Source organism: Puma concolor, chromosome A3, assembly GCF_028749965.1.
Source record: "Puma concolor isolate L17-30 chromosome A3, mPumCon1.1.hap2, whole genome shotgun sequence".
In the NCBI taxonomy this organism is placed as follows: Eukaryota; Metazoa; Chordata; class Mammalia; order Carnivora; family Felidae; genus Puma; species Puma concolor.
This window is the reverse complement of record NC_141669.1, coordinates 53,564,605-53,588,345: the sequence shown is the minus strand read 5'-3', so window position 1 is coordinate 53,588,345 and position 23,741 is coordinate 53,564,605. Positions and strand designations below refer to the sequence as shown.

The window sequence follows — 23,741 nt, the reverse complement described above, 5'->3', positions numbered from 1 at the left end:
GCATGTGCAAAGGAGACCTGCTCTACTCCAGAGGGCTCCACCAAAGCCCACCTATGCTTCCATGAGTCTCTCTGGATTATGAACCGGCCTACAGGAAAAGTTCGTTTTCAAAAATATCAGTTCTCTTTATCTTCATGAAAATTCAAGAGGAACACAAGCATACACTGTGAAAAGCCTCCCTCATACCCTATCCCCAGCCAGGCCCCTTCCTGGAGACAGTGGCATAACAGGGTCTTATACATGTGACTAGTGGCACCATCTTCCTTCTCAGAAGGGCTCTGCTCTGCTGAGTGAATGGCCCTCTCTGCTCTCCCCTGATCCCCTAAGGAAAGGCTCACATACAGCTTCCTTGACATAGGGCAGATACCATGACTTTGTCCGTTTCCTACCCTCATCCTTTGGGAACTCCCAGGGCACCAGTCCACATGGCTTGTGGTAAGAGTTCACAAAGACCAGGGATGAGTTGCATGAGGGCACATCTCCAGTGTTTCACAGGTAAGACCTTCAACTTTACACTTTTTTCCACCACATATTAACTGAACAGGGTTTATTACCCGTGCAGGGAAAACTTACTATAGAAAACTCACTGTAGAAGAGAAAACCACAATACTGAGAAAAACAAAGATATTCAGAGAGATGAGAGGAAAGGAGGGAAACACTGTGGACAAAACCTTGGCCTCAATACAATAGGGGATTGAGAAAGGGAAGAAGAGCCATCGAGCGTGTCTCATAATGATTGGAGCCTTCCACGGCCTACCATGGGCCTTGACAGGCACTCAGATGTGCACTTCCTTCACACCTGGCCAAGGTGGGGCCGAGGGGAGAGGATTGTGGAGCAGGAATTAATGAGTTATGTCTTGGATCCTACTCAGTTGAGCACGGCCCTGGCAATCTTCTCAGGTGGCTTGCGCATCCCTTGTGGTCAGGCAGGGACAAGATGACTATCTACCTGCATGTGTCAGCCATTGCCCCTCTTTCTCACCACCACCAGACAAGCAACTATTATTTTTCCTGTTCAATAGACAAGGAAACAGAATCAAGGGTTGGTTTGCTGGTTGGTATCAGAGCCACGGCAGGGACCTGAGCCTGTCTGGTTAATCAAGCCTGGGATTCTTCCCCCACCCCCACCCCCGCCCCTTTTCACTGTGCTCGGCTCTTTTGTTCACCTGGATGTTCCTTGATATCCTTTTTGAACTCCATCTGTGTAAAGTAGGGGTTTTCCATATTCCCATGTTAAACTGCAAAACCCCAGGTCCATTTAACAACCTTTCTTTCCATAGGCTGGGATAACAAGTGATAACTATGACCCCCCCTGCATGTTTCTCAATCACCAATCGTGTTTCAAATGTGCGCCAAAAAACAAAGGTGCCTTTCATGTCATTCCCCAATAAAAACAGCTTTACTTTTGGTGCGAATGCTAAATTCTACAGTAGTTTGTTCCTAATGGTGATAAGATTAATTTATTCTCATTAAAAAAATTTTTTTTTAATGTTTTTATTTATTTTTGAGACAGAGAGAGACAGAACATGAGCAGGGGAGGGGCAGAGAGTGAGGGAGACACAGAGTCCAAAGCAGGCTCCAGGCTCTGAGCTGTCAGCACGGAGCCTGACGTGGGGCTTGAACTCACAGACTGTGAGATCATGTCCTAAGCTGATATCTGACGCTTAACTGACTGAGCCACCCAGGCGCCCCTCATTCTCATTTTTAAATGCAGTCCTGATCCCGAGGCACAAACAATAGTTTGAAAATTCTATGTATATATTTATCTTTCATATATTCAAACTCAAACAGTAATGGATATTGATTATGGTTCCTGTGCTAATATGTAGAGGAAAGCATGGACAAATGCCCACAGACCAAATTATTAAACACACATATGCTCTGTGATATCAAGTGATAATGCTCACTACTAACATTTCAAACTGTTCTTTGGCAGCACTTACTGGGCGCCTCCCGTGGTCCAGAGGGCACACAGCATGTGAGCAGAGAAACCTGGATCAGCCCCACTCTTTCTCCTGGGCAGCTCCTGGAGGTCTGCTGGGCAAGTGACTGACACCTAGCCTGTTCCTATACAAGGACCTTGCTGGGCCATTATAACCTCAAACTTCTCATCCTGTGTGTGCAAACCTTTGCAGCCATTGGAGGAGGGGTCTGAGTAGGAGGGATCTTCCAGAAAAATCCTTCAGGGGGGGTCTCAGATCATCATGGGAGGCCTCGTGAAGCTTGTGTACCCGATCTCAGGCTCAATTTGCTATTCTTTTGTCATGGTCCCAGTGGCTTCTAAACTCTGTGTGTGTCTCCCTTTGCCTTCACAGTGCTCACTGCAATATTCCAGAATCTGCTTGCTGTATGAGAACATGCCACACACCCAGGCACACACCCCAAAAAGGAAAATGCTAACAACAGTGTAGCAAGCTTCCAAAACAAATAAACTAAAATCTACTCACCAGCCTCACCCATACTTCTTGGTGTCATAACAGCGACGTAGCTAATGGTGGTAAACAAATGCTTAAGGAGGAAACAGAATTTTGGAGCAAGAAGCCAACTTTAGGGATGAAAATGAGATCGAGAGAAGTTGTTACCCAAATCCAGGTCTCCGGACTTCTCACCCAGGACCAAGTGATGCACAACTATTGGCTCAAGTATACATTTGAGTTTTTCATCTTTTCCAAACGTATTCGTTTTTGATCGCTGCTGTAACAAATTACCACAAACTCGGCAACTTAAAACAACACAAATGTATCATTCATTCTACAGCTCTGGAGGTCAGGAATCTGAATGGGCTAAAATCACGGTGTCATTAAGGGCTGATTCCTTCTACAGTCTTTCAGGGAGAATGCATTTCCTTGCCTTTTCCAGCTCTACGGTTGGCCAGAATTCTTTGACTCCAATCTCGGCTTCCTAACTCTTTTCCCACTCTGACTCTGGACCTTCTGCCTCCCTCTTACAAGGGCCCTTTGATTACAATAGGCCTACTGGGATAATCTCTCCATTTCAAAGCCCTTACCCTAATGAATCTGCAAAGTCCTTTTGTCATGTAAAGCAACATGTTCACAAATTCTAGGGCTCAGGATGTGGATATCTTTGGGAGACTGTTATTCATCCTACCACACCAAGCAAAAAGAATTCTCTTGTGTTTGTCCAGTTATCTGCTGTCTATAGAAGAATATTTGCAAATTTGTCAGCCCCTCTAAAATGCAAAGCTGGGTAGAGCAGTAGGAAGAAGAAACCAGTGTTCTGTCTGTACAGTTATAATCCGAGGGCTAACATAAGTTAGAAATTGAAGCAAATGACCATGTTCACAAGTAGTATCCACACCTAAGCAGATATTCAACAGTAAAACTGTAAATTTGGCCCCAAATTCTCAGTAACTTGAAAAATACAAACTTGAAAAACTTCCAACAAAATGGGAAAAAAAACCCAAATAACAGACCACCAAATGCATCATTGCCATTAACATGCATGCCTCAGCTAGTGATCTGAGCACTAAATGTTCAGTATGGTCCAGTAATAAGGACACAGGCCCTGCCAATCCACTTCAAAGCAATTTTAATCCTTCCCCAGCACCTCTTACCATCTCAACACTTGGAGTTTTCCTGCTCAGTATCTTCCTTCAGTGGACATCATTGTAGCTAACACACAATCCAAACCCACCTACCCATGCTTATTTTCTTAGGATAAATTCTTAGAAGTGATATTTCTGGGTCAACGGGTAGGCAAGGCATTTTAAAGCCTTATGATGAATATTAACAAATGGCTCATGTAAGCTGTAACAATTAACACACCCAACAATACCAGTCTCCAACCTTATCTACTTTGTTCATCAACCAAGTTGGTTATTTTTATCTTTGCTAATCTGATCAGTGAAAATGATATCTCACATTAATTTGCATTTCTTTGATGATATCTAGCAAGGCTAGATATCTTTTCCAATGTCTGTTGGTCACAGTTGTTATTTTGTGACTTACTTATTCAAATAGTTTGCTTGCTTTCCTATTGGTGTGTTAAAAGTTTTGTTATCTGTTTGTAAGAGTAATTTGCTATTTTTTTTTAATGTTTATTTGTTTTGAGAGAGAGAGAGAGAGAGAGAGAGAGAGAGAGAGAGAGAGAGAATCCCAAGCAAGGCTCTGTGTTGTTGGCACTGAGTCCGACGTGGGGTTCAAACTCACGAACCCTGAGATCATGCATGACCTGAGCCAAAATCAAGAGTCAGATGCTTAACCAACTGAGCCAGCCAGGTGCCCCTAGAGTACTTTGTTATTAGAGATAGGACTCCTCTCTAGGATTCAAATATTGGCAAATATTGCCCATGGGTTTTCTTTACAGTGTTTTTGTGTTTTTCTGGGTGATGATCAGAACATAATAATTTTTATGTACCTATTTTCCTTTATGGTTTCTGGCCTCAAAGTTCTGATTAGTCCCCTCTTTTAGAAGTTATATAAATATTCACCTATATTTTCTTACAGAAATTTTACACTTCCACTAAAAAAATATTCCCATAACCTAGAACTTTTTTAAGAATGTCATTAGCCTATCCTATTTAACTTTATGTCTTTTTCAATGTTTAGCCTATGACCCCAGAATCATTTGTGACCTTTTCCCTCTTTTCCTCTAGGGATGTGGAATGCTACTTTGTATCACATCAAACTATTTTGTGTGATTGGCTGTCTTCCGGAGGTTTCCATGTTGACTTGAATGGATCTATTCTTGTGCTGGTGTCACAAAGTTTTAATTAGAGCAGTTTTATATTATTTATTAATAATATTTGATAGTACAAATTCTTCTACCTTTCTTTAAAACAATTTTTTTTAATGTTTATTTTTGAGAGAGAGAGAGAGTGCGCCCGCGAGCACGAGCAAGGGAGGGACAGAGAGAGAGGGAGACACACAATCCCAAGCAGGCTCTGAGCTGTCAGCACAGAGCCTGATGTGGGGCTCGAACCCACAAACTATGAGATCAAGATTGGAGCTGAAGTTGGATGCTTAATCGGCTGGGCCACCCAGGCACCCCTCCTTCTACTTTTCAAATCAACATTTTCTTGTGCCTTATTTATGAAGGCAAACTTTAGAAACCTTTAGTCAAATTTCTGCTACCTGTTCTGAAAGACTAGAACTCACTTAAATTTCTAAAGTAATAATGGGAAGAACGAACAATTTTAGAACATTGCACTTTCCTATCGAGGCACAGGTCCCTGTATTTAAGTAAATTATCTCAAAAGGAAAGTTTTACGGCATTCTTCAAATAGATTCTGAACAGCTTCTGAAGTTCACTCCTACATAGTCTACAGTCTATTTCACAACCATCTTGAAGGTGATCTTCCCCAGCATATTTTTAACTGGTTTATAGGAAAACCACGGATTGTTTATTTTCTTACTCGCACCCTGCTAAATACTCTTAATATTTCTGCTAGGCATTCTGGTAGTTTGTATTCCTCAGGTATGTAATTGTATAGTTTGTAAAAGCAGCAATTTATTTCCTTTCCGACCAGAGTTTACTGAGCACCTTTTGTCAGACGCCTAGTCTACAGAGTCAGGTGCTGCACGGATCTCAGCAACATGGCGGAGCTGCCCTCCACGGCCACGTGGGTGAGCCCCAGAAGCTCCTGTCGCTGGGGGCAGGATTGCTACCGAGGGTCATCGATGCTGTCTGGAGCTTGGCTCTGCTCTCTGTTTGCTGCCACAATTACTTTCATTGTTTTGTTTTCCAAAAACTAGACTTTAAGACATGCCTTACTTCTCAAATAAGAATCATCCAAAATCCCCATGCTCAAGCAGATGTCTGCAACTCTTCCCAAAATATGCTTCTGCCGGAGTATTTCTTTGTTACCACCGAGTTCTTTTGCACAAAACTATGGGAAATGACCTGTTTTCATGGCCCATGGACAAAAAGTTTTAAGCCATAAGAATAAGCAAAATACTTATTACTAACAAATCTACAAAGTTACAATGAGGCAAAAATTTAAGATTGAACCGTAACTTCAGACCTGACTGTGGCACAAACTTTTGCAGGCAGGTAGACTAAGTTCAAATCTCAGCTCTTTTTTACTAATTCTGACCTCTTTTTACTAATTTTTACTAATTCAAAACCCTCTGGGCCATAGTTTCCTCATGTATCAATAGTGAATGTTATAAAAACATGATGTAAAGCACTGGGCCAGGCTCGGTATTCATTCATTCACTCACTCACTCAAATATCAAGTGCCATTTGTGTGCCAAGCACTGTACTGGGTGCTACACGAATGAACCAGACAGACAAGATCACCACCCTCAAGGAACTTAGGTCTACTGGGGGAGGCAGACAAATGATAAGTAAACAAACAAATGAAATAATGAAAGCGTTAGAGACAGCAGTGAGCACTTGGAATTGACATGAACAGAGGTGGGACAGAGAGCTGCCGTAGGATGTTACCATTAGGGAAGATGTCTCTAAGAAGGGGAAGCAGATCTGAGGTCCGAAGGGCACGAATGGGTCAGTCGTGGGGGAAACTGGGGAAAGAGCATCCTAGGCAGAAGGAGTATCAAGTGCAGAAGCCCAGAGACAGAGAGGTGTCCAACACATGGGAGAAAAGGAAAGGATGCCAGAGAGCTGGAGTACAGAGAGGAAGGAGGACAGATCTGCTAGCTGCAGCCGGGGAGGGGAGGCGGGGGATGCATGCAGCAGGAGACTGCCTGGGTCTTACTCTGAAAGCACATTGCTTCTGCTGCTGCTGTTTTTTTTTTTTTTTTTTAATTAATTTATTTTGAGAGAGAGAGGGAAAGAGAGAGAGAAAGCATGAGTGAGTGGGGGAAGGGGGAGAGAGAGACGGAGACAGAAAGGGAGGGAGAGGGAGAGGGAGAAGAGACAATCCTAAGCATGCTCCATGCTGTCAGTGCAGAGCCTAACACGGGGCTCAATCCCATGAACTGGAAGATCATAACCTGAGCTGAAATTGAGTCAGACACTCAACCTACTGAGCCACCCAGGCACCCCTGCTGTAGTTCTTATAACTGATGGTGACACGTGGAGATACTGCACTGGATTGTAATTTAAATCAGAAACTCAAATACATGTTCAACTATGTCATTTGCAAGAAAGTATACCACAGAGACATACAGAGGCTCATTTTAAGATTGCTAAGCATTTCTGTTTCATTCAATGAGTCTCCAGTATCGATTTTAGACCTAATGTCAGGCACAAATCAATGAAAAAAAACAAAACAAAACAAAACAAAAAACTGCACCTATGTGGCAGGTGGAATAGGGAAAAGCTGCACCAGCAGTCCCTGCTGACAAAGTGCAAGCTCCCTGAGCATCTTTCCCTTTGGGCACACTGCATTCCAGCCCCGCTGACTTCCGATTAAGAGCCCATGGTAGCGGGGAGGCTCCGACTGCTGCATAGGAAGGAAGTGGGGTCCAGCTTTTGGACAGGCCAGGGTGGCCAAAATCTGATGATGGACATCAAATCTCCACTGCCAAGGACCTCAGTGGTATTAGTCATACCAGTAAGAATCATTTCCAAGGATCTATAATATCACAGCTGTTTAGGCTGAGGGATTCGTTCGATCCTTTTATAAGCCCACGATTCACATCACGTGCACAAATCTGTATTTTTTATAAGCAGTATTGCATTTATTTCCTGTGAGGGACTCGTGCATTGTTCTGACTTGAAAACTGTTGGACATGAGAGGAAAAATAATTAAAAACAGCTTACTTCAGCATTAACTCTTAGCTCTGTCAGTGGAAGAAAGCCAATGTGGTATTTTTGTAACTAAAGAAAGCCTACTTCTGAGGCAATTTCCAGGTGACAGACCAGAGGCATTTCAAGAAGTTGTTTGCAAACCAGTTGTTAGACCTCAGGATCTAACCTAACACCAAATATTAAATCACAGGAAACAACATATTATAAAGAGCTGGTATTACCCTACCCCTCAAACACAGAGCTGCCGAATCTGCCAGTCCCAATGACACTGCTCTGGGACAATGCCTTGGAGACCCATTTTCTGAGTATATGGATTCCCTATGCTGCTCGACCTATTGGAGAGCAGGAAAGGGCCTCCCCCAGGGCCATGGTGCTTGCTGTCTGTCCTGGCATGGGACTGGGGGTCAGTGGGGAATGAGCTACGGGAAGAGGTTGGAAATAGGGTTGTAATGAATTATAGGCATAAGACACAGGTCTTGGACTGAAGGGAGTGTGAGGGGAAGGGGCCTTGGAAAGGCTATGGCAGAACAAAAGCCCTAGGCTAAGCATTCTGGAATAGGCCATGGAGAGGAAGACAGAGGCAGGGAAGATGTTTTTCTCCTTCCCTTTCTCCCCTTTATCAGCAACATCAGCAGAAGGGAGGGAGAAGGGACCGCCCATTTACTGACTGTAAGAGGAGGCAGAAGGCAGAGGTGGAGAGGACACTTTCCTTCTTCCCTGGGTTTGTGTGGGGGAGGGAGTAAACGGCATGTGCATGTAAGAGTGTATACAAACCCAGTTTATCTAAATGTCCATACTTGCCAGTGAATAATAATAGCCAATATTTGTTCAATACTGTAGTTAACAAATATTTTCACATTTGTTTGATCTTCACTACTATTGACAGATACGCAAACTGAGGCTTAGTCAGTATTATAGTCAGGATTCAAAGGTCTTTGCTCTTTTTCTTACCCCTGTGGCTTTCCACCCTGGACATGTACTAGAATTCCCTAGGAAGACTGAAAGATTACTGATGCCTGGCCTCTCCCCTAGCCCCTGTGAATTAGGATATCTGGGGGTAGGGCTAGGGCCTCAGTGTTTTTAAAATTCCCCAGGCAACTATAGTGAGCAGCTAAGGTTGAGAACTCCTGGCCTACCCAATGGCCCTCAAACTTTAGTGTGAATGTGGGTCACCAAGGGAATTAAAAATGTAGATTCCTGGACCTCACTTCGAGATTCATATTAGGCTTATGTAGCAATATACACGTCTCTCTACTACTAGGCATGCAGAAGTCTTGGTCTTCCTCAACCTCTGGAAGTTTGGAATAGCCACATAAGTGCTTCAGGCAATGAAAGGTGAACACTAAAAAGTGACACATATCGGGGCGCCTGGGTGGCTCAGTCGCTGGGGCGTCCGACTTCAGCTCGGGTCATGATCTCGCTGCTCGTGGGTTTGAGCCCTGCGTCGGGCTCTGTGCTGACAGCTCAGAGCCTGGAGCCTGCTTTGGATTCTGTCTCCATCTCTCTGCCCCTCCCCTGCTCGTGCTCTGTCTCTATCTCTCTCACAAATATGAAAAATAAAACTAAAAAAAGTGACACATATCTGGGTGAGAGTGTCAACCACTGTCACTAGATCTTACATCCCTCTTGCTGATATGAAGGTCTAACCTGAATCATCAGTTTCCCTGGAGGGTGACCCAGGGCCCACAGTACACTCGGAATTAAACTTTTGCTATGAAGGTAATGACGTGTCACTGCGGCACAATCTAACATTTCCTGACAGAACCTGTTGGTCTGAAGTCTGGTAATATTACTTTTTATAAACATTGGGGTGATTCTTAGGCTAGCAGCCTGTGGCCTCCACTTTTAGAAGTAAGCCCAATGCTGGGTTAACCTCCTGTGTTTCAGGTCTTTGCGTATGTGTGTGTGTTTCAGGTCTCTATACATAAATTGGTTGAGCTCAGGGAGAAAGGATTCATTGATTCGTTAAACTTTTACTGTGCACTCACCCATGTCGGGCACTGATTTAAGTGTTCACCTTAGAAACAGATGAATAAGGCAGGCACCCCTGTCCTCTAGGAGCAGACCAGAAGAGAAAAGGCAGCAGGGGGAAATACTAAATATTTAAAAAAAACAAGGGGATGGGACAGAAGAGGGATACATTAATTTTGCCTGAAGATAGACAGAGCAGCTTTGTGAAAGGGGAGGTATAGGACCTAGATCTTAAAGGACAAGTCAACACAGCCTAAGCAGAACATTTTCATGGGTACAGCTATGCAAGAAAGCATTAGACAGCTAAGTTGGCGCAAAACAACGGGATGAGCTTGCGGAGAGATGGCCCAAGGGGCTGGCATTCAGGGATGGAGGGAAGTGAGAGGGAACAAAGGTAATGCAAGGTTCTAGAGCCCTGCTATCCAGTAGAAACAAATGTGAGCCACCTAGGTGATTTCACACTTTCTAGAAGCCACCTTTAGGGGGAAGAAAAGAGTGAGATGGATTTGAATATTTAACCCAGCACAGTCAACATAGTGTCATTTCAATAAGCCACCAATATAAACATTAATAAGAGTGCATAAAAAGAAGCATGAAGAAACAGTCTTCAACATCCAGTGTACATTGTATATTTTTAACACACCTCAATTTGGACTAGCCACATGGTAAGCGCTCCGTGGCCACTTGTAGCTGCAGTGCTGAACCGTGCAGCTCTCAACAGCTGCCAGAGGCTTCTAAAGACACACTTTTCTAGGGCATCTGCCTGGCTCAGTCATTGGGGCATGCGACTCTTGATCTCAGGGTTGTGAGTTCAAGCCCCACGCTGGGTGTAGAGCTTACTTTAAAAAAAAAATGTACTTTCTTCAAGGAGGATACACTGAGCACTGGGCACTCATTCACTTAAAAACAAAACTCAGTATCCTCCATGTGTCATATTTTTAACTATATAAGTCTTTGAACACCAATAAAAATACAGGGATATTTAAAAATATTATCATTGTCAAAGCCCTCTCCCCAAACAACATCTTGGTTCAGGAGATTATATTTACTCACAAATTATAGTACTTAAGCCAACTTTAAGAAAATAAGTCAATGTGCAGTATTAATGGCAAAAGCACACCTTTTAAGACTTTTTTACAAGAGTACACTATTTGGATAGCTCAGTAGTATCAACACTCTTTAACCAAGGTTGAGAATTTTAACTTGAAGAGGGACGAGCAGCGGGGGAAGACCTGTTCAGCTGAGCTCCTTCCCTCAAGCGCAGTGAAAACAGGCTGTCGGGGGCCTCCTCCGCTCTCTCCTAATCAGAAGTGCCCTTCGTCCTTTTAGAGAAGCCAACTGTGGGCATAACCGGCACAAGACATGCCAACGTGCATATGGGTAACAGGAGGCCTAGATGTTTCACTGTGTTTCAGAATCCTTAACAAACATTAAACTTAACTTGTTAAAAAACGGTCTGGAGGCTGTACTCCTTTCCATGGTTCACAGACAAGAGATCCTGGATTCTGAATCCATCAAGGATCCTCTCAACACACATCCTCAAGCCCTCCGTCATGGCTGAAGCGATTTCCAAACCAGGAAGACCTTCCCCGCAGCGGAGCATAGAGGAAAGATTCAGCCTTGCAGCGCCCTTCTTCAGTCCCCTCAGGCAGGACAGCCTGTGGTGGGCCCTTCCTGCCACTGCTCGATTTATAATTCTAGTGGATAGTCATCTAATTCAGGTTACCCTTTGCAGTTCTATCCCTCACCCCCACCACTTAAAGGCCCCGAGGGCAGGGGCTGTCCATTGTCTGTCTTTGGTGCCCAGCACAGCCCTCCTAAGTCCTCACATTCAATCATAAGAATCTTAAAATATTCTTAACATAAGAATCCTGAAGCAAAGAGAAAAAGGGAGAAAGAAAGAAAGAAAGAGAGAGAGAAAGAGAAAGAAAGAAAAGAAGTTAGATAGATACATTCAACTCAAATTGGGCCAAAGATCCCTCCAGTATAATATCCCCTTTCTCAAGGGTACCAAAGAACTAGTTTTTCTTTTTTTGAAAAGATAGGATTTTCTTCCACGTTGTCACCTGGATGGTTAATCCTAAGAGCCACTGAATCCCAACCTTCAGCTCCTCAATTAGGTATACTCTCGGCTTAACTGTCTAATTATTTTCCCATCTTTATGCATTTCTAACCTGTGCTCCCACTTAGATTCTTAAATCGTTACAATCAAAAGGGGAATTAGGAGCGCACTGTTCTCATATAAATCACTATAAATAGTCCCTACATGTGATCATCATCTTCTCCCTGAACCCTGCCCATGATGTGACAGCAGCCTGTTCAGACTTCAAACAACGGTGTCCAAGGGCTTCCGTGTAGCAAGAGAGAATGTGAGATCCTCGGGCAAGTGACCACACCATTTTCCCTTCTGGGGTCCTGTGACACGTGTCAGGCACCTGACACAGGAAGCCAAGAAGTTCTCAACCTTCTCTACCCTCTGGTGCCTTGGCTGACCTCCAGCATTTCCACATGGTGGCTCTCCAATTTCCCTCTGTTCCTCCTAAATCTCACCGCTCAGAAAGAGAGCACACCATCCCACGCTTCCCCTGTCACCAAAGGGGCAGACCGTTTCCTCTGCATTGGGTGCCGTAATTCTGAAAGCAAAGCTGCACTTTTCAGCATCTACTGGAGGGACAGGTTCTAGAACATCACTTCCCAGTGGCAAAATGGGGCTTCCTCTGACCCGCACTGTGCGTCAAGGGCACGCTCCTGAGCACTGAGTTGTGAGGCTGACCCTGCCTCAGACTGGTCCGCCTTCAGACTCTAATCACATCCCTGCCACCAACTGTCTCAGGCCATCTTGGTATTTCAGATACCATTTCTCACACAAACGTTACTGCTTTCTCACTCTGTCTTTGTAAATCTAAACAAAAAGATTCATGTAACAGATACTTACACAGAACTTCCTATGCACCCGGCACTGTTCAAATGCTTTACATAAGTCATCTCATTTAATCCTCATAATGGCCCTATGAGGTAGGCTCAGTTGTTGTCTCCACTTTACAGATGGGGAAACTGAGGCACAGAGCAGTTAAGGAGCTCCCCCAAGGTCACAGTCCTCAAGGGGCACAGTTAAGGCTTACACCACGGCTGTTTGGCTCTAGCCTATACTGCAACCACTGTGCTATCAGATTCATAGGATTTTTATTTTAAGCACCCTGCCATCAAGCCAAACTTAAATAGATGAAAAAAGGCATAATTCCCTCACCTGCTAATGAGAAGCTGAAATCAAGGAAAGCATAAGCTCTGAATAATGTGAGAATTTCTAACCTAGCAACCACCCCCCCTGGATACACAGCCCAGGCAGCTAGCAAGTGGGGGCACTGCACATAGCCTGGGAAGACTGTGTTTTCATCCCTATGGGCTGTGTGAGCTTGGGGTCCTACAGGTTTATTCCCCTGTGTTTCATATGCCTAATAACACCGTTGTTTTAGACAAATCTATGAAAAAGATTCTTTTAAGAAACACCTATCTGTGACTAAGTATTTGTATACACTGTGAAACATGCACTACAGTAAGTCTAGTAGCCCTTGTCACCATATAAAGTCACATAATATGAAATACAATGTTATGGACTGGATTCCCCATGCCATCCATTATATCCCTCTGACTTATTTAACACTTGAAGTTTGTACCTTTTGACTCCCTTCTTCCATTTTGCCAGTGCCCTCCTCTGGGGCAACCACCAATCTGGTTCTCTGCATCTATGAGTTTATTTGTTCATTTGTTTTGTTTTTTAAAATTCCAAATACAAGTGAAATCATATAGCATTTTCACTCTCTGGCTTAGCTCACTTAGCATGATATCCTCAAGGTCCATCCATGTTGTTGCAAATGGAGAGAATTCCTTCTTTTTTATGGCTGAGTAGTATTTCACTGTGTGTGTATGTGTGTGTGCGTGTGTACATACACACGCACACACACATACACACACACCTCTTCTTTATCCATTCTTCCATCAGTGGATACTTTGGTTGTTTCCATATCTTAGCTATTGTGAAGAATGTTGCAATGAACACAGAGGTGTATATATCTTTTCGAATTAGTGTTTTCATTTCCGATAAATACTCAAGTAGAACTGCTGGATCGTAGGGTCGTTCTATTTTTATTTTTTCTATTTTTCGAATTTTTAAAATGTTTCTTTACTTTTGAGAGAGAGAGAGAGAGAGAGGCACAGAGAGAGAGGGAAACAGATGATCCAAAGCAGGCTCTCCACTGACCGCACGGAACCCGATGTGGGGCCTGAACTCACAAGCTGCAAGATCATGACCTGAACCAAAGTCAGACACTCAACTGACTGAGCTATCCAGGCACCCCCTATTTTTAATTTTTTGAGGAACATCCATACTGTGTTCCATAGTGGCTGCACCAATTTACATTCCCACCAGTAGGTTCTTTTTTCCACATCCTCACCAACACTGGTTATTTCTTGTCTTTTGATAGCAGCCACTCTGACGGGTATGAAATGGTACCTCACTGTGGTGTGTCACACACTTTTGATGTTCAGATTGGGTCTTTATTTTGGAAAAGGTTGGGGAGTACTAACCTTGGGAAACTGTGTGTAATGACAACTGCAATGTGAATGTCATTTGGTTGGAAGAGCGTCTGGGTTTCTAGAGCCTTTCACTGTGCTGGGCTGTGTTTCTTTAACAGGGTATCAGGTGGAAAGCCTGCTAGCCCCAGAATTTTATCAAGTCTCCCCTTGAGTGTTGTGTGATTCCTGATTCTATTGCCATTTGTCCTGCCTCAGAACACCAGGAACAGTCACTGTGACAGACTTCATAGCAAGAGCTAACACCTTCCCCTTTCAAGATTCTAAAAATGCCTTTCTGAGACGTATTGTGTAAGGCAAGGAGAGGTGTTCATTATATCCCAAGTCCCCAAAGACAGGATGCAAAAAGGCCCAGAAAAAGAGATTCTTAGTCCGGCTGCCAAATGACAGTTGGGAAGAAAAAGGTTCCCCTTCTGAACCCCAGGCTACATGGCACCAACATGTGAGCAGAATTAAGACAGACCTCTATTCTATTTCAGCTTATCTGTTTTTCCCCTCGTTTAAAACAGCGCTAGTATGCTTTGGCATTCAAGAAACATCTTAGTAAATGCAACCTGTTGAAAAAAATGTCCAGATATAGAAATTACCTCCCATTACACATCCTGATAAAAGAGTAAGGCCATAACTTTCAAGTCAGGAAATTAAGAAGAAAGATTTGGAAGGAGTAAGCAAATCAAACAGCTGCTGAGCCTGCTAAGGAGGACATCTGAGCCTGGCTGGATTAGCTAAAGGTCCCTTCATTAGTAAATAACTGGACCCTCCAGGCTGTTCCCAAACTCAGAAGTTGGAGGCTTGTGCCTGGGCTCTCAGAAAATAAAGCTGATCCCTTATCCCAAGCTATCATGTTCATCATTTCACTAGAGGCAAAAATAATGAGAAAGAGGATCTTTTGAGATGATGGGCTGAGTTCCGAGGTGTTTGATTCTCTTTACCAAGCTCTCCAGTGAATGCTAGAAAGTCTGTTGTGGACTCCCAGAACCAGCACTGTCCAGCTGAGGAAGAGCAAGAGTTCCAGGGAAGGGAAGTGCCGTTGCCCTCAGGAGAACGCACCGTAGCCTACGAGGTCAAGTGCCATTGGCTTCTTCCCACTGGGCCTTAGCACCATGTGGCTGAGGACTAAAAGTGCAGATTTCTGGACCACACTGGGGCAGGGTCCCAGAACTGGAGCTTCAGCAGTCACCGGGAGGACTCTTACACACACAGAAATGAGAACCACTGCCTGAGGATGCCACTCCAGGGGGTAAAAGCAGTGTGAGGATACAGGTCTTGCTTCACACTATGCGCATCACCAATCATATACTGAGCACAGAAGCAACAGCAGTTCACACTTCGAGCACCTACTGTATGCCCACATAGCTTCAAGTGCTTGCCGTGTAAGCTCTTCATCGTCAGAAGAACCCTACAAGCAGGTGCTACGACCATTCCTATGTTATAGATAGAGAAGCTGAGGTATAGACAGGTTAAGTAGTTAAGGTCTCACAGCTAGTAAGGGACAGAGGTAGAATCTGAACTTAGCCTGTCTAGTTCTAGAGTCTCACATTCTAGAGACTGGCCCCAAGGCCAGGAGCCCAGAAAGATCCCCCTTCTCTGTTGAAACTGAGAGGTATCAAGTACTTAGCATTTCTGCAAAGTAGATCAAGATCTAGGAGCCAAAGGGCTGCTGGAGAAGAGTTTGGAGAAGCACCCCCAGAACTGGGAGGTGAACTGGTGATTGTCCCATCAGGGTCCATCTCTCCAAACAGCAAGGTCTCTGCAGGGCCTGCTGTGCCGAGGAGCAAAGTGTAGGCTTCAAGCTGCAGGGAGCAGGCAGCCCTCAAGCAGGCCAGGAGGGCAGGTCCCCATGGTCCAGAAACAGCAGCACCACTTGGGACTTAGTGATAGCAGCAGGCGCCGGGCAAGACAGACGTGTCTGCGCTCAATCCATGCTGACCCACAGACCTGCGAACAGACAGGAGCTACTGCCTTTTCTGTCCTTTAAAAAATCTAGCCAACCCCTTTCCTGATTATGGTATCAAAATATGCCCATTGCTGACATGATAGAAAAATAGGAAAGTACAAAGGAAATTAAAATCACCTATATTCCCATTAGCCAGAGGTAATTCCTCTCCCAGCCTGACCACAGCAGCTGGGTGACCGCTTGACCAAGGAAGACAAGACAAACCTGATTCTCTCTCTGGAGACTCTGAGTTAAGAGGCACAGAGATGGGAGGAGTTGGTATAGAATGATCTCTGCAGTAGATACAGGGTGTACAAACGGCTATAGCTGAGGATCTCCTGGCTCCTGCATTCCTTGGGCCAGGCTGTGCAGCATTTCCAGCGATTCTGTGAGGGCCGATCCCTTAAAAATCAAGCCCCTATTACCTACGCTGATGTGTAGTCAGGTTCTGTTCTTGCAACACAAGGTGCCTGGCAGAGTCAGGAGAATGACCAATCACAGGGAAAGCCAGCTCAGTACCATGGGCCACGCTGAGCAAGATGCAATTTTTTTCCCCCTTCAAATCAATATACAGCTTTTATTCCACATTTAAAATATCAAAATGCTGAGGAAACAGCCAGGATTTTGCTGTTTCTGTAGCTGGACAACCTAGATCTTATTTATTGGACTGCCGAACTGTTCCTTTTTCAGAAACATAGACACCATCCAAAAATTTTCTGCTTTGTTTTTAACCGTTGTGGCTTGCTGAATCAAAGCAGCTGAATTTGATACAAGTTCAGCATTGTTTCCTTCAAGAATTAACTCATCTTTCCGGGCTTGAGATACTAAATGAGCAACTCTTGGCCCTGTCTAAACCCCACGGATGTATTTTTTGCCCAAGAAATTTTGGATTTCTACAAAAGAACTATTCTCCTGACTAACGACGTTGATGGGGAAGTGGGCATACACAGACCTCATCTTGTAATGGAAGCCCAGTGTAACACTTGATCATGTTCTGTACGTGACTACAGACAGTGTGAACGGTAGCCGGTTCCCTTTTATTTCTCCACTGTTTGTCAACCCGGAGCCTTTTCTTTTTTCCTTCAGAGAAGACTGAGTTCTACACTGATGTGACTGAAGTCCTTCCACAGGCTCCTCTGGGGCCCTTCGCAATAACAGCAGGGCCCTTCAGAGAGATGGTGATGTTTTCTGGAGTGATGGCTGACAAAGTCTTCGTGCTCACAGTGGATGCAGGAAAAAAAGAAAAAAGGAGCATGATACAATTTAACAAAGAGAATAAAAAGTAGAAGGTGGCACTTTGATTAAAACTGGGAAGTCTGAGGGGCTCCTGGGTGGCTCAGTCGATTAAGTGTCCGACTTCGGCTCAGGTCATGATCTCGCGGTCCTTGGGTTTGAGCCCTGCACTGGGCTCTGTGCTGACAGCTCAGAGCCTGGAGCCTGCTTTGGATTCTGTGTCTCCCTTTCTCTCTGCCCCTCCCCTACTCACACTCTGTCTGTCTCTCTCTCAAAAATAAATAAACATTAAAAAATTAAAAAAAATTTTTTTAAAAGGTAAGTCTGAATATAACAAAAGCAGGTGTTTTCTTCAAAGAAATCCATTTTGGTAGATTGTCTCTGTTGATGCTCTTCTCTGAGATGTAAAAATCATCCACTTTTATCCACCGGCCCTATGCCCCCTGATGGCAGGGCTCATTTACTTCTCACACGTATCCCCAGGGCCTAGCCCCATGTCCAGGAGGAGGTAGTACTCAATCAATGTGTGCTAACAAATGTCCACAGCTAAGAAGTGGGAGAACAGGAAGCCTTCTATGGGCCCTGATGTTTTTAAAAATCCACAAGTTGCGTCGCTTGCCTTGTTTCTTTCGAAGATGGCAGATGGTCTCTTACCTGAGCTCGGCTTAAACCAAGCCCCTGGTTTACATAGCCCCATTCTCTCCTAAAATCATCTAGATCAGCGTGCAAAAATGTAGTGAGTTAGCTAGTCTGGTTTACCAGCCCATTTCTGTTTTTACCAGGTAAGCCAACTGTTTACCCACAGGACATTTGTGTTTTGTTCCCAAACCTGTTTATGTTGGTTATACTCACTGTATTTACGTAACTTAATTATATATTACATAAACTAATGAATTGTCTGTGTATAAGTGGTTGTTTCTATTGTAAGTTCACTGTTTTGGAAAGACTTGATAAAGGTGAATAGATTAAAAGAACTGCTTTAAATTAGAGGTGAACAAGTCAGCTATAAAAAAACTAGGTGTATGATGGGGAGGGTAATATACAGGTTTAGAAAGATTTATAGCACTTTAAGTGTCCAAGTTCTCAGACTAAAGAAATAAATCTGGAGATTATGGAGGGTACAACAGAGGTATAGTTTATATAAGTAAATGATGCAGAATGCCAGTCAGTATGTGCCCATTCATAACTAAAACAAGACTCTCATGAATCATTCCCTGACCTTCCTTCGCTCTAAAATTGTCTATTCTAAGCTATTTAATTTCATTTTTGAAACTGCTGGCTGTGATCCACTAAAGTGATTTTGTGACTCAGGGTTTGAAAAGATACTGCCTAACCCCCCTCCTTAATTTTGTTGATGGTTCAGGGGGACTGAAGAGATCTACTAAGGCTACGCAGCTAGTGAGTCAGAATTATAATCCTTGATTCCACATCTCTGGCCTATCTACTACCCTGAGCTATCTTCCCTCTCCCCTGGCATAGTCTCCTTTGCAAAAAATAGAAGTTCAAATGAAGAATTGGATGACACGGATAAATCCTAGAGAGGAAAGGAAAGAATCCCTGATTCTCTCCTGAGGCCCCACTTTCCTCCAAACATTCTCTGCAGCAGGCAAGTCCTGCCACACTCAGTTGTATGTGCTTTTCCCCCGAACTAAAGCACACCACGTGTCTTGTGCTACAGACACTTACTTGGAACGGCGAACTGTGTACCTGGGTAGAGCACGTGAGCCTTCTAATTTTAGAATGACTCCAGCTCCACATGGGAAAACTCCAGACAATGGAACGGGGAAGCAGTTTGCAGTTCTGAAAAGCTTTTGTTAGGGGAGATGAGCAATCAATAGATCTCTTGCTTGCTGGCTGATCCACATTCTACCTGTTTCTCAAACAAGTAACGCCTTCAAAGGCTTTTCCATATGATCTGATTTCCCTCCCTCTGTGTGCCCTCAGCCTGAGCTCACCTTCTCTGTATCGTTAAGCCCGATGTCCTCACCCAAATCCGGCCACCACCTCCCCAAGCCAGCGATCATGGTGACCTTCCCCACGAACGACACCCCCAAAGAACATCTTCACCATCTTCTTTCACCACCACCTCTGAAAAGTCCCAGATGCTAACTCAAGCGGGCCTTCAAAGGCTTCCTGATTCCAGCTAGGTGGTGTCAGACACGGCTAGAGGAAGGAGAAGTTCAGAGGTAAAGAGGCACGCAGATCAAGCAAGGCAGATAGCAGAGCGAAGCCCGGAGCCTGCTGCCAGGTGTCTGAACAAGGCCCTCACCACACCCCTCAGTCATTAGAGTCTCATGAAAACATGAGAACCAGATGGGCAGCCTGGGAAATGCACAACATTTCGGAGGGTTAAGCAAGGAGCCACACAACAACTTAACTGGGTGCATTCTGTCCCTTTCAAGGGGCATTAAAAGGTGCCTTTTGAAGATGGGTCGTAACTCCTTCCTTGGGAGGGTGTGATGGATGTTCTAAGCTGTAGGTTCTGTCACCCTCATTCTGCCTCCAGCTATGTTTCTCTGTGTGCTTTACAAATTAACAACCAACCAGTTACAAATTTTCTGTCCTAACCCCCAGACTATTGACTTCACTCCCACAGCAATTATTGTCTAAATCACCCACGAAGCAGTCAGCTGAGGTGGCCTCAGGTCATAATGAGGCTCGCATTATGGATTCCCACGCTCTCTTGTCACCTGTGTGGTGGGCTCCTTAAGGACAAGGATGAAGAAGGTCTGCTTCTTCAACTAGAATGTTAGAACCGAAATGTAAAAGAGAATCTGGTTCCAAGAGAATTAAATATATGGCAGTCACACCATTGCTTCTCCACCTTGGGTCCATGGCAGGCCTCACCAATAATTGATCGTGACCATATTTCCTAACAGCCTCAAGGCAGAGTTATAATCCTTCTGAACAAAGCTTTCCAAGCAGTCTCTACCAATTTATCAGAGTGGTTGTGTGAAAAATCTTATAGGCTATTCCTGATTCAAGTCCAATAGATGAGGAAACTCAGATCCAAACAGGAACCAGATGAACAACTTGCCCAGGGTCTTGGCAAAACTGAGACCAGTTGGGCCCCAACGCACAGCATTCCTGACCTCCAGCCTAAGGCATGTATCGCTCCAGTGTCCCACTCAAAATGGAGGTCTGAAAAGCATTTACTGACGACAACGATGCCAGTTTCCTCTGCCTCTGGCATAATTTACCCTTCACATTTGGGGGTCTAAGAGAGAGGAAGATTGGAAGAAACCAATGAAACTTCAACAAGACAGGCCAAGGGTAACTGTTAAGTAATAAGTGCATGGAACTTTTTTTTCCCCAAAAAGCACAAGAAAGCCACATGGGATCAGTCCCATGTTCCCTCAAGTGCACACACCACCCTTGATTGGCATACAGAGTTTGTAATTTTGTCTCTATGCTGCTCCATCAAGAAGTGAGAGCTGAATCCTGAGTACGTCTATGCTCCAGCACAGAATGTATCAAAGCCTTCTTATAACCAATATTGTTTCTCATTCCTGTCAACGCTTGAGTGAAGAGACCTGAATATTCACATCATGGGTAAAGCCTTGTAGCTCTTGTCCTACAACAACCCATCTTTACACCTCAATGCACAGCTCTGAGACTCAGTAAGTGGTAAGTGAGCCTGCCAACATCCAGATGATAAGGGGTTAGGAGGGACTCAGATGTGAGTCAGTCATCCAGTATACAAATGAGCACACTTTACAAAAACAGTGTTCACCAGAAAGGAAACTAAATAGAAAGCAAAATATGAAAACATTAAAGGAAATGCAAATTAAATATAGCTTGAAAGTACAGCTTGAAAAACTGAATGCAGCATCATCTACCCTCCATATTTAAGGATCGAACAAAAAGGGATTGTTGTTGTTTTTACTGGTGTAACGGGACTATCGGTTTGTTTTTTAAAGTCCTTATCTGTGAGAGAGAAGTAACATTCACAAGTGAAGTGGGCTTTGCTTTGAAATATCCCAGCAAAGGGAAAAAACCAAAATGGCGTGAGAACAGATGAAAGAAAAATGGCAGAGCGATGGTAACTGCTGAAGCTGGGTGACAGGTATGTGGGGACTGATTTCATTATTACTTCTGGGTATGAAGATTTCCATAGTTAACAGTAACAAATAGTTTTACTTATTGAATTAGCCTAGAGTTCAATACACACACTTCGATGTTGGGGTGGTGAATATGGCTGGTGGGGTGGTCCCCCATTTGCACTGTACCCACAACAGGATTTCAGTTATGTCTGGTAAGGTCAGAGTGGGGGTGGGATGGGAGTGCTCAAGGCCTCCCAGGGCCTGAGGAGTCTTCGGGGAGAAGGAAGGTCACTCTAAAGGAAGAGGAAGTTGGGGCGCCTGGGTGGCGCAGTCGGTTAAGCGTCCGACTTCAGCCAGGTCACGATCTCGCGGTCCGTGAGTTCGAGCCCCGCGCCGGGCTCTGGGCTGATGGCTCAGAGCCTGGAGCCTGCTTCCCATTCTGTGTCTCCCTCTCTCTCTGCCCCTTCCCCATTCATGCTCTGTCTTTCTCTGTCCCCAAAATAAATAAACGTTGAAAAAAAAAATTTAAAAAAAAAGGAAGAGGAAGTTAAGCAAACAAGCCTGATTCAGTCACAAAGCCCTAGTCCTTGAAGAGGTGGCTATGATACCATCACTGCCATTTGTCTCCCAGCCCAGCTCTCTCTGGACTCACGTCTGGGTCCAAAGAGGCAGGGTGGAGAGTAAGTAAAAATGGATAGAGCTATTCCACCAACCTCTCTGGGGCACAAGTCCCATGGCTAACTGACCCATCAAACAGAGAGTAATGCAGAGGCCAGGCAGGCAGCGCACTTCCCTTCTCCATAGACTGTCCACCAGCACTGGAATCCTCAGGTCCCTTGGACACTAGAAGTTGTGGCATTGCCCCTGCTCTCACCCACCACATTGGGTCACAGAGTGGCCCTCAGCCAGTTACAGGGTAATGTGCAACACAGTAGGGTGTGACTAGTTCTTTGAAGATACACAATGAGGAAGACTAAACCTCAAGTACTTGTTGATAGCAGAGGCATTCTCACAGAAGCAAGTCCAGAAGATGGAACAGAAGCTGGTCACTAGTGCACCAAGGACGGTCATTTTGGGATGAATATAGCGGGTCTCCTCATGTCTGCCCAGGAGAGACAGGGGAAACCCCAAAGGATCTTGGCAGGAGCCACAGCTGAGAGAATAGGCTCAGGTACAACATCCCCCAGGCCTTTCTTGTCTGTAGTCTGTATGAATGGCTGCAGACTGGGAGGAGGAGCCCCTTCTCCCCATGGATGGTAGCATCAGTATTTGCCATCACTGCAACTTACCGCCTACATCACTTACTGAGTGACTCAGTAGACGACCTGGCTCTAACCTACCAGGTCCTACAGTGAGGACCAGGAGAGGCTGAGGATGCATCTGGGGGTAAATGGATCCTAGGAAGGGAGATAGGACAATTCCTCCGAAATGGTGGAGTCATAAACCAATGCCCCTCCTTTACCCCCAATATATTCACATCTGAGCCCTTTGTGATGGGGGAGGTCATTAAAAAGTAGAAACTCTGATAGATCCTGGACTTTGGGAAGTACTGCTTTGGGATGGACACACCCTTCCACCCCAGCCCCAGAAATACAGAATATAGAGAAAGTAAGGAAACCACGGGCCACCAAGTGGTTTGGACACCTTAAGAGTTCAATTGCATCAAGGACAACAGCTCCAAGGGGCAGTCTGTGGGGCTACAGAATCAGTGGTACCCAGTGGGAGTCATACCTCCAGTGTGTTTGGAGGGAAAGGTCTGGAAGAGAAGAGCAAAGTACCAGGGACACTGTGTGGTTGGTGAGAGAATTTATGAATATATAAGAACAACCCCCCCCCCCCCACCACCACATATACCTCCCTGAAATAACTAGGGAGATACAGCAGGTGTCCACTGCAGTGACAGATGACAGCATGCTCCATGTCACCAAGGGAATAGTGAACCTGGAAGATTCATGCACTGCTGACATTAAAGTTAGCTTAATTCCCTCAGAAAGCTATCTGGCGATTTGTTACAAGGGTCATAAATAAATTTGTTCTTGCTCCCAGAGATATATCCTGAGGAAAGAAATCTAAGAAGAAAAAGCTTCTAGGCATGAACAGGTAGCATCATAATTTAAAGTGGGGGTAGCATAAATATCCAATGGGGAATGCTTAATTGAATCACATCTATCCATCTTGATGGAACATCATGACGTTTTAAAAGGATACATTTCAAGACCTTCCAGCGACATGGAAAAATGCACAACTCCAAGACTTGCATTTAAAAAGCAGGAATCAGAATAGTTCTCTCA

The 23,741-nt window shown here is 44.5% G+C and overlaps 1 protein-coding gene and 1 pseudogene across 7 annotated transcripts in view; both read right to left on the bottom strand.

Annotated features, from left to right (window-relative positions):
* TGFA (transforming growth factor alpha) overlaps window positions 1-23,741 on the bottom strand; it is a 117,122-nt gene that overhangs the window by 55,553 nt on the left and 37,828 nt on the right. The window lies entirely within an intron of this gene.
* Window positions 13,854-21,890, bottom strand: LOC147582449 (large ribosomal subunit protein uL6 pseudogene; annotated as a pseudogene).